Source organism: Crinia signifera, chromosome 8, assembly GCF_055691185.1.
Source record: "Crinia signifera chromosome 8, ASM5569118v1, whole genome shotgun sequence".
NCBI lineage: Eukaryota > Metazoa > Chordata > Amphibia > Anura > Myobatrachidae > Crinia > Crinia signifera.
Window position 1 is genome coordinate 136,490,043 of NC_139224.1, and position 10,720 is coordinate 136,500,762.

At 45.1% G+C, this 10,720-nt stretch overlaps 1 long non-coding RNA gene across 1 annotated transcript in view; it reads right to left on the reverse strand.

The window, feature by feature from the left end:
* Positions 1-10,109, reverse strand: part of LOC146027104 (uncharacterized) — a 50,061-nt gene extending 39,952 nt beyond the window's left edge. Inside the window, exons 1-3 of the long non-coding RNA XR_014454670.1 lie at positions 9,934-10,109; positions 5,939-6,067; positions 4,825-4,939 (exon numbers count right to left, since the gene is read on the reverse strand). This is a non-coding gene — a long non-coding RNA (uncharacterized LOC146027104). The remainder of the gene's footprint in view (positions 1-4,824; positions 4,940-5,938; positions 6,068-9,933) is intronic.
* Between the last annotated feature and the right edge of the window lie 611 nt (positions 10,110-10,720).

Below are 10,720 nucleotides of genomic sequence, written 5' to 3' on the forward strand. Positions count from 1 at the left end.
AAAAACTTCTCATAACGGAAGGGAAAATATGGTGGGAGATAGCGACACTCGAGAGATATTTAAAAGAAAAACTAATTCCTAGAGGATTAAAGATTGATAAAATTCCCTCTTTTTTAATAGAATCAGAAGCTTTTAAGATAGAATGGCAGAAAATCTTAGACACCTGCTCGATGTCCCTAATGGAACACATCGTTCAAGAAAAACAAAGAACACTTAAAGTCACAGAGCAGGAAATTGAAGTCCTATATAGTCTAGCAAAGCCGTTTAATAATTCTGAAGAATATAAGGAATTAGAAAAACGTATCACATACAAAGTAGAGAAAAATGAGAAGGATTTAAAGAATAAAAAACAGAAGAAATATAATAGAGATAAAAGAGAAAAGCTTAATGACAAAGAAAATCTGCAGGATCCCATACAGAATAAAGAAAAACTGCAAATTATCCCAAACAGAAAGAAAATTACTATAAAGAAAAATACACCCAATACTCCCCAAAATAAAAGGGATAATAGAAGATTTGAAGGTAGAAGGGAAACTTTCAAAGAAAAAGTACACCCTAATACCCCCAGACATCACCAATTTAGATCTAATTATAAGGTCAGAGAATATAAAGAAGGTCCCCATACTGCATGGAGAGAGAGGGAACATAACCATAAAGAATCCACACATCTGAACCAACAAACAGATGAGGTGGAAGAGGATCAGTGGTATGATTCTCCTGAAATTAGAACTAATAGAAGACAGTGGAGAAATAAAGAAACAAATAGGGATTATTTTTTAGAAAAACGCCCCCAAAGAAACCATTACACGTGAAGCATTACCCTAATAAAAGGGGAAAAAGAGCAGGATGTAAATTGGGTTTGTCCAAAACCAAAAGAAATAAATTAAAGAAACAAAACCCTAATTACACCCACTCCGATCAGCCAGAATGCGATAGCATCTGCCCTAACCAATCTGAGACTGATAAATCTAGCGAAAAAGAAGCCAGAAGTATTTCTAAGATTTATAATCTTAGTGACTACACCCTCAGTAAAGATGAAAAGGACCTCCTTGAAAAAGGATTAAAATTCTCACCTTCTAATAGGACAGATAAGTTTGAAGTTTTCACAGACTTGCAAAAATTTGTGAGAAAATTAGCACTCAAAAGGTTTTTTATTGAAAATAATAAAGAATTAAATCCAACCCAAATAGGTGAAATAAATGTATTTAAACGTAAATCTAAGTTTTTTCCACGGCATAAACGAGGCAGCTATGTAGACGTGTTTGAGAACCTGGTAAAAGAGGATCTCAATAAAATGTCCTTTAAAAGCAAAGAGAAAAATAATCTCACATTGAACCAAAGAAAGGCAATAAAAACTCTAAAAAATAATGAGACCATAGTGATAAAGCCTGCAGATAAGGGCGGTGGGGTCGTAATCCTCAATAAAATAGACTATCATAGGGAAATTGCCAACCAACTGGCAGATAAACAGACCTATAAAAAACTTAGAGGTGACCCCACTGCCCAGATCCAAAAAAAGATGGATGTTTTCATCAATTTATACTTATCTCAAGGCAATATAACAGAAGAGGAAGCTAAATATATTAAAATAGAAAATGCCTCGGTTCCGGTAATATACATATTGCCGAAGGTTCATAAAAGCCTAGTGAACCCCCCCGGCCGCCCTATTGTGGCAGGGGTGGGATCAATTACCGCCAACCTGTCACACTTTTTAGATCATAAAATTCAACCATTGGTAAAAATGACCAAATCTTATACTAAAGATACTGCCACTGTGATAGAGAAGCTCTCGGAATTGGCATGGCAGGAGGGTGACCTCCTAGTCACTGCCGACGTGAGAGCTTTATATACCATAATCCAGCACCATCATGGTATTGAAGCAACTAAACATCATCTCACTAAGGCTGATTATGATGAAAAAGAAAAAGAATTTATCCTGGAAGGAATTGCCATGATACTAAATAACAATTTCTTCTGGTATGAGGGAGACTTCTACCTCCAGACGGCAGGGACGGCGATGGGCACCAGGCTGGCACCCAGCTATGCTAATTTATTCATGGCAAGGTGGGAGGACCTACAAGTTTGGTCCAACCACCCCTGGAGTGCCAGCCTGGTGCTATGGGTCAGGTACATCGATGACCTCCTGTTCGTCTGGAGGGGGGGTCAGGACTCCCTCAAAGATTTTTGCTCATATCTAAACAATAATGATCAAAATATTGAACTAACTTACACCATCAGTCCTTCCTCTGTCAATTTTCTTGACCTCACAATCTTTGTAGATAATTTAAGGGTTTGTACAAAAAATTATTCAAAACCTACAGATTGTTGCTCTTACATAAGCAGTGAGAGCAACCATCATGCAAACTGGATAAAAAGCATCCCATCCAGTCAGTTCTACAGGTTAAGAAGAAATTGTACGAATATAGAAGACTATGAAATTCAGGCTGATGAGATGAAGAGCAACTTTAACCAAAAGGGATATGATCAAATTTGGATACAGGAAGCATATAACAAAAACCGTGATGCCACTATTCCCAAAGTAAAGGAAAAAGATAAACAAGAAAACAAGGAAATAAGGTTTATCACCAAATATACCTCCCAGCACACACAATTGGAAAAACTCATAAGTAAACATTGGGGCGTCCTTACTAAAGACCCTCTATTAAAAGAGTGTGTGGGACCTCACCCCAAATTTACATACCGCAGGGCGGATAACCTCAGCAATATCCTGGTTAGAAGTGCCCAGAGTGTACCCAAAAGAACTACCAGGGTATTGTCAAAGGGTTTCTACCGCTGCGGCATATGTCCAATGTGCAAGGTGTGTAAGACTACACCCAAAGTCACGGATTACAAATCTAACGTCAATAATGAAAATTTTACCATTGATGATTTCGTGACATGTAATTCTAAAAATGTGGTATACCTATTGGAATGTCACTGTGGTAAACAGTACGTTGGACGTACAAGTAGGCTCCTCAAGGACCGTTTGGCAGAACATGCCCGTAACATAAAAAAAGGGCATGAACTGCATAACGTGTCTTTACATTTCAAGGAGAAGCACAGTTGTGATATTAGAGGTTTAAAATCTTTTTGTGGCATCAAAATTGTTAAAGCAAATTGGAGACAAAATGATGTAGAAGAACGATTAGCCAGAATGGAAATGAAATGTATATTCACTATGAATACTATGGTCCCTAACGGACTAAATGTAGACTATGAATACAAATGGCTGATATAATGTAACTATAAAACATACTAATCCACCGTTTTTCTCTCATTTTCTTCCCCCTTCTGAAATGTCCGGCTTCATATATGAGTTAATGTATCTATGTGTTAATCTGCTGGAGGCTTAATCAGGTTGTGTGCAATATTGTATCTATTTTATGTGCAATATGTTTAACTATGCTGCTAAATATAAAACAAATATGCTGCTATGTATAACGCACTTCTTTACTATTTTATATGATATTTTAATTGATTTTAAAAGTCACTCACTTTTTTATTGTCACCCAATTTTAAGAAATTGCCTAGTGTGTACCCAATTTTAAATTTTAAGAAATTGCCCAGTGTGTACCCTAAATGTTTAAATTTTAAGAAATTGCCTAGTGTGTACCCTAAATGTTTGAAGCCGGACATAGGTAAAATTTCCATTGGCCGGCTTGCGGTCACATGACGTAATAGACTGCTGTTAAAAGCACTTCCAGCAGCTCAAGCGGCACATCTTGAAAAAGGATAGACTACTATCTGAAACGCGTTGATTGGCCGCATCCTACAAGCAGCGTGAGGACAGACCTGCAGTGGCGTACACAAGCTTCTCCTCTCCTGTCCGGCATTGTCTGCAGCATACCCAGGACAGAGGATAACAGCCACCAGTGATCCACCCACCTGCTTGAGACTATTTTTTAACCTTTTTTTCCATGTTGGAATACCTGGATTGTTGTGCAAATAAATACTTTACCTGCAATTTGGGTCCGTCATCATCCTAAGACAAAGAAACCTTGATGTGCACGCGTGATTGGAAGCTCATGTAAGTTTGTTTCATGCTGTATATTCTCCTGAGAAATTGAAGTGTCCTTAAAGAAACTGCTACGGGTACACCTGCTAGAATTTCACTGTAAGTCAGTTTCCATTAGACACCAGAAAGGATCTGATACAGAAAATAGAAGATCCCAAGTGATAAGAAAAACATTTTCACTACTGCGCTAGTACTTTGGAAAATTCTCTGTATTGTATATGTCTCAAATTGGGTTAGGGCGTTAACCCTCTCCATAGTACACAGCTGCACCTCATCCAGCGCTGGGTTCTCACAAAACCTTTCTCTCTGTGAATTACACCAAAGCGTCTGTCAGCACTAGCTTGATAAAATGTCCTGCAATTTAATTCTGCAAAATGTAATCTTCAGTGATATTATTACCCCGATCTTAGACGCTCCCAGAGAGGAGAAGCAAAACTCCCTAGTGCAGTGGTTCCCAAACTGTGTGCTGTGGCACCCTGGGGGGCCTCAGGACACTTTCAGCGGTGACTTGGGTTGGGGGTCCAGGAAAAACTTCAATTATTTATGGTCAGTGTGTTAGGAAAATCCAGATGTGTGGACAGACAGAAGAGAATCCTGTCCCTCATCACATAAGTGAACCTAAGAATGACATATAAACACAAATTACTTAATATTCTTTGAGAAATTTCTCAATAGGAAACCTTTGGTCTAGGTGTGACGCAAAAAGCATGTGATTATCTAGGGCGCCATGATGTTCGGGAGCCACTGCCCTAGTGTATAACAGCATCATTCTAAGTACAACCCCAAGCAGGTCAGGTGGAGTCTCCTACCAGAGGACATGCGCTATGTTTTATGGCTGACAATTGCGCATCCACAGAGAGGATTACACCCTATTCGGGTGAGGCCAATATTGGGAATCACACCGTCACCATTCAGCAGCAACTCCTATGAAACAAATGGAGAAAACTAGTTTAAACAGTATTTAATAAAGTGCAGAAGAATAAAAAAATAAAGTGCAGGAGTGAATTGGACTCTGACTAGTTGTATAGTCTACTATAGAGAAAGGTAACGTAATCACAACAGTAACATGTACAGTACATCAGGTGCCCCCAGGTTACCCGCCAGGCTCAGAGTTGGGATGCAGTTTAAATCCCGACGCCGGAATCCCGACTGCCGAAATCCCGACCGCCGAAATGCCGACAGTTTCTCCCTCCAGGGGTGTCCATGACACCCCTGGAGGGAGAATAAATTAGCGTGCCGAGCGTAGCAAGGGGGGGCGATCCACGTCCCCCCCTTGTCGGGATTTTGGCGGTCGGGATTCCGGCGTCGGGATTTTGAACGCCGGGATCCCGACCGCCGGGATTTCATCTGAATCCTAATAGGGCGTGCACACGGTTCGATTACAGATGGAGCCCCTGCCATCCTTGGCCGGGGCTCGCCAGACCCTCCCCGCTGGCGAGCGGCGGCGGCAGGGGCTTCACTGAACTGGGACACGCGTGTGTCTCACAGTCTCCCAGTCCCAGTCTCTCGGCAGGGACGCTGCGTGTCCCTTCCCATCTCCGCTTCAGACGGGCAGGATTAGGGGGCGCTCGGGGCGGCAAGGGCAATGGCGGGGGAGGCGGTGGAAGGCTCCGTTTCCCAGGGGGCGCGCTGTATGTCTATTTTGCTATTCGATTTTGCTTCAAATCGAACAGAAATTTTACGTATTAGATTTTCATTCGATCCCCAATACGCGGCACCGTGGCATCGAAATCAAATAGAAAAATAGACTGTGCGGCAAGACCATATAGTACAGATCTGTACTTTACAGTCTAAATCGAATGTGTACTCGCAACATTCGATCCAATCCCAATTTATTCGGGATTGAATAGAAAGTATATTGCACCATGTGTACACCCCATAACAGAGTTCTGGTAATCCCTCCTCACCAACTTGTTTCCATACCAGGTGCATATTCCTCAAGGCATGCCATGGGATCAGGCTGCCATAAAGCACGGCTATTGCTGCTCTGATCTGGCAGGACGGATGCATTCACCGACAATTGAATTCCTCCACTAAATCTGCATCTGAAAACTATAAACCAAATCAATATAACAAATCATTGTCAAATCATTGGATTATTTATATGGACAAATTATATTGACCCCAGATTTTACCAGAATTATGGGGCAATTCTCAAGGATTTGCCTTAGTTTGCCTCAGGCCAAAACAAATGTGGGTAATATAGGAGCCCAGGAGATACAGCAGTGCACCACACACTGATAGAGATGGTCTTACATCATTTTCTAGGGGACATCACTAGTCTGCGTGCTGCTGCTTTAAGGATGATATTGAAAGTGACAGTCACCTCCTCAGGCCACATACTGTTATGGGGCTTAAACATGGAGAGATTTCTTACGTTACTTCAGGGTTGCTGACTTTTACAGTCTCCTCTCCGGGAGAACCCTGGAAAGGAGACTGTCAGCAGCACTTCTGGGGGGTGGGGCTGATGGAGAGATCATTAGTCCATGCCCCCAGTAATGCAAATCCTGCAATTTGTGGGTCTCTGAGTAAGGGGCAGGGCTAAATAACGGTGATTTGCATATTTAGCCCCGCCCCCTCCGCCGACCATTTTAAATGTAAAACTCTGCCACCGGGGAAATGCGGGGGTCTGCCGGTATCTGGGAGTGTTGCCCACCTGTAAGGGGGGCCCGGGAGGGGGACACGATTTTCGGGACCTTCCCAGCCATTCCGGCAGGGTAGGCAACTCTGCGTTACATATACATGACTGAACAGTTAGAGAAGAAGCTGCTAGCCTATGGCTACCAAGTATCAGTAACTGGGATAAAAAATATGGGTGTGGTATAAAAACCCGACAGTCGGGATTCCGACAGTCATTAGTCAGACGTCGGAATCCCGACTGCACAGCGTGGGGAGTGCAATGAAGCCCCTTGCAGGCTCGCTACGCTGCGCTCGCCACCTATTTTATTCTCCCTCTATGGGGGCCATGGACCCCCACGAGGGAGCAGTCGGGATTCTGACGTCGGAGTAATGACTGTCGGAATTCCGACTGTCGGGGAGCCATCCGGCTCGCAAAAAATATATATATTTTAGGTTAAATGTACTAGGCAGGACCCATAAATGGTACATCACGTATGGTGTCAATGCTGTACAAAGATCATGTAGGAACCACTTCATTAAAAACACATTAGGTACGTACAGTATATACAGTGCAATATTACTACTGTATTAAACAGTTGATTTTAAATTTAACAAAAATCATCTTAAAAATCTATGGACAACTTGTGGGGGTACGGATCAGTAGGTCTACAAGAGAATGGTCAACAAGCATTGGGTCGCCACCATTAGGTTGACATGCAGAAAGGTCAACATGGGTCTAGGTTGACAGGTCAGTAGGTCGACATGGGCAAGGTCAACAGTCAAAGGTCGACATGGGGTTTTCATTCTTTTTTTTACCCAAATTTCTACACAGAAAACATGGACACTGAACCGTAGCACCGCGTCTCCTCGCTTCGGGCTACGCTCAGCACACAATACCGCCTGTTGGCGCATGTCGGCTCAAAAAACTGTGAAAAACACAATGTTTGTTGTTTGCGCATGTGCATTTCAATGCATGTGCATGCGCTGGGTGCATGCGCTGGGTGCATGCACCCACGGCGATCAAACTGTGCACGCACCCAACCTTGCAGCCGGAGGGCGGCTCATTAGCATATGGGAATGCCCAGCCTTCCATGCGTGTTTCCATGAGAACGATGGGCATTCTCATGTTAATGCACCAATGACGCGGGTGCGATGGGCGGGCAGCTGACATCACCGGATGTCAGCTGCCCACCCTCTTCCCTCAGATTGGGAACCTTAGATGTGTGTGCACGTTCCACATCATTCAATGGTCGGCGATGTGGGTGTTACCCCGCAGGCTGCAAATGGATGTTTATGTAAAACTTCCATTTGCAGCCAGTGCGTGCGAACACACACTGTGAATGGTTGGCGGACAAGTTGCAATACTTTATGTTCATCCATGTGACTGTGGTGTCTGCCTGGTGATCATCACGCTGCCACGGTGATGGGCCTATTTATGTGGAGGCCTGGAGCTGCAGCCTCCCATTGTTAGTCTGGCCCTGATGCTGTGTTATGTGCAGGAGTGATTAGTAAGCTGCAGCTGGTCCATGGTTACAGCTCCCAGCTCAGATTCTGCAACAATGTAACGATGAGCTGCAGAGATTAACCCTCTCCGTGACAGCTGCACAGGGATCTCACACCCTGTATTCAGTGCTATCACATTATCCTGCCCCAAACTGGTGTTCTCAGGTTTGGGATTCATCAAGAAGTGTACCCCCCTCCCTCGAAGATAAATGCGTCCCCCACCAGGTATCCCCAAGGCCTGGTGTGAAGCCAAGAGATATTCCTCCCACCTCTCGTGTAAAAGTAGGACTACAGGTCACATCAGTGTTCTCACTGAAATACACGCGCTGGACCCCCGTTCTCACTGCAAGGCAAATTCCCGGGTGAAGAAGTTCTACCGGGAATTTGCCTTTTAACACGGGTTTTTCGGCAGTGTGAATGGGTCAACCCGTGTCTGCATACCCGGATCTCAGACACGGGTAAAAAGAAGGGTTTTACCCGTGTCTGAGATCCGGGTATGCGACCCGTTCACACTGCCAAAAATCCCGTGTTAAAAGGAAAATTCCCGGGTCTACATGCTAGACCCGGGAATTTGGCTGCAGTGAGAACGGGGTATAATTTTATAGACTCGTCTCTGGGAGAAGTCTGGAGAGGAGACTATGAGCAGCACTTTCCCCTGGAAAGCAGTATTTAACCTCTTAAGTGGTGGGTTTTGCTGTGGGGCCCTGGCAGGTTTGTCCTGCCCCAGCAAAACCCACCACAGATCGTAGGAAGCCGCAGCCCCCCCCCCCCCCCCTCACCTCTGCTCCGGCTTTAGTACGCTCTGGGATGTTTTGCGGCGGTTCAGGAGGACTCGGGAGCCTGAACTCTCCCGAGTCCCCCCAAGCCGCGCCGACCATCCCCGAGCTTGCTGCCTACGTCACTGATGCATATAGTGAGAGCCGGCTGGCGGCAGGGGAGTTCCGGAGTACGATCGCCGGAGCGGAGGGGGTTGCGACAGAAGCGGCAGGGGGGGGGGGGGGGTGACGGAGGGGACTCGTAAAGGTAGTGCTCCAGTGGTGCTCCGCTGGAGGCACCACTGGCTTGCACCTAATGCAAAGTGGTATGCCCGGAAATTTTCTGGGACAGCCAAGATATGCCTGGAAAATTTCCAGGCATATCTCCCAAGGGGTTAAAGGCCGATGTCAGGGAGGTTAGGGGCAGTGGCATAACAATAACCCTGCAGCCCCCGCGGTAACAGGGAGGCGCTGTGTAAGTGCAGGCGCCGGGGGGGCTGTGGGGCTATTGTAATGCCGCTGCCACCACAGACCCGTAGATTTGCTTGTATTCGCTGCGGTCCCGGCTCCCCTCATGGCTTTGTTCTGAGGCTATGGAGACGGACCATCAGAAAATGTCTGCCCCCATATAGCAAACTGTTCTCTGAGACACGGGCCCGTAGGATGGGGACGGAGAGACACGGGGCAGTAGGATGGGGACGGAAAGACACGGGGCCGTAGGATGGGGACGGAGAGACACAGGGCCGTAGGATGGGGACGGAGAGACACGGGGCCGTAGGATGGGGACGGAGAGACACGGGGCCGTAGGATGGGGACGAAGAGACGCGGAGCGGTAGGATGGGAAAAGATAGATTCAGGGTGAAACTGAGGGGGGTAGAGAAATGCAAAACACAGGGCCTGAGATCCCTACACAAACTACAGTATTGTTTTGTGCCTGATAAAAGACCCCTCATGAATCATGATCCATGAGGAAGCCCTGGAAGAAGAGTACTTAACTGGGGGGATGGGTGGAAGCAGCCTGACACAGTGACTCACTCTTACCTTATCTGTGCAGCAGAAGTCACCCTCCATCTCCTCCTGTCTGTCCCAAAACCATGAATACTGCAGATTGTGGTGATGAGGAATCTACACACTTGCTGGAGCCTGGGATACGTGCTGCTGGATGTACTAGGGCGGGGGCGGGGCTTCTGTGGACTGCTCATTGCTGCCTCTTCCTGTTGTGCAGGAGCTTCCATGCTGCCCTGCACAGTGTCTGACAGGGGGGAGCGCAGTAGGGATGGGACATCAAAAGAAAACATCAGTTGAATTATGTTTTTCAACTTTGGTTACAAAACATCATATATACCTAAACATTGGTACTCTGAAGCCGATGTTAACCAATGTTAACCGATGTTTCTATATATTTTCTAATAAACTGCCTACTTAAGCATATAATACACTAATAAACTTCTGAAATGATAAATAATCCTTCTATTAAGTTCATCTTATTGGTGGCTTAGAATTTACACACACATTGGATAAATCATTCATGTTATGTGGTAAAATCTGCTATTTTAAAATATTTTTAAGGTACTTCCTTATTTTTGCGGCCACTGCTTACACCAGTTACGTTAGCCGCTACGTGAATCGCGATTGTCCCCTCCACCATGTTTTGGGCTAGGTGGCTCACTGTGCTTCGCTTGCCACAACATTACTAAAGGTAATAGATGGTGGCGTGGACCCCGAAAATAACTCTTGCAGCTTGCTATATGCTATGTATGTTCCGTAGCATAAGCGGTGGCCGCAAAGATGAGGAAGTAACATTTTTAACTTCATTTTTAACAGTAGC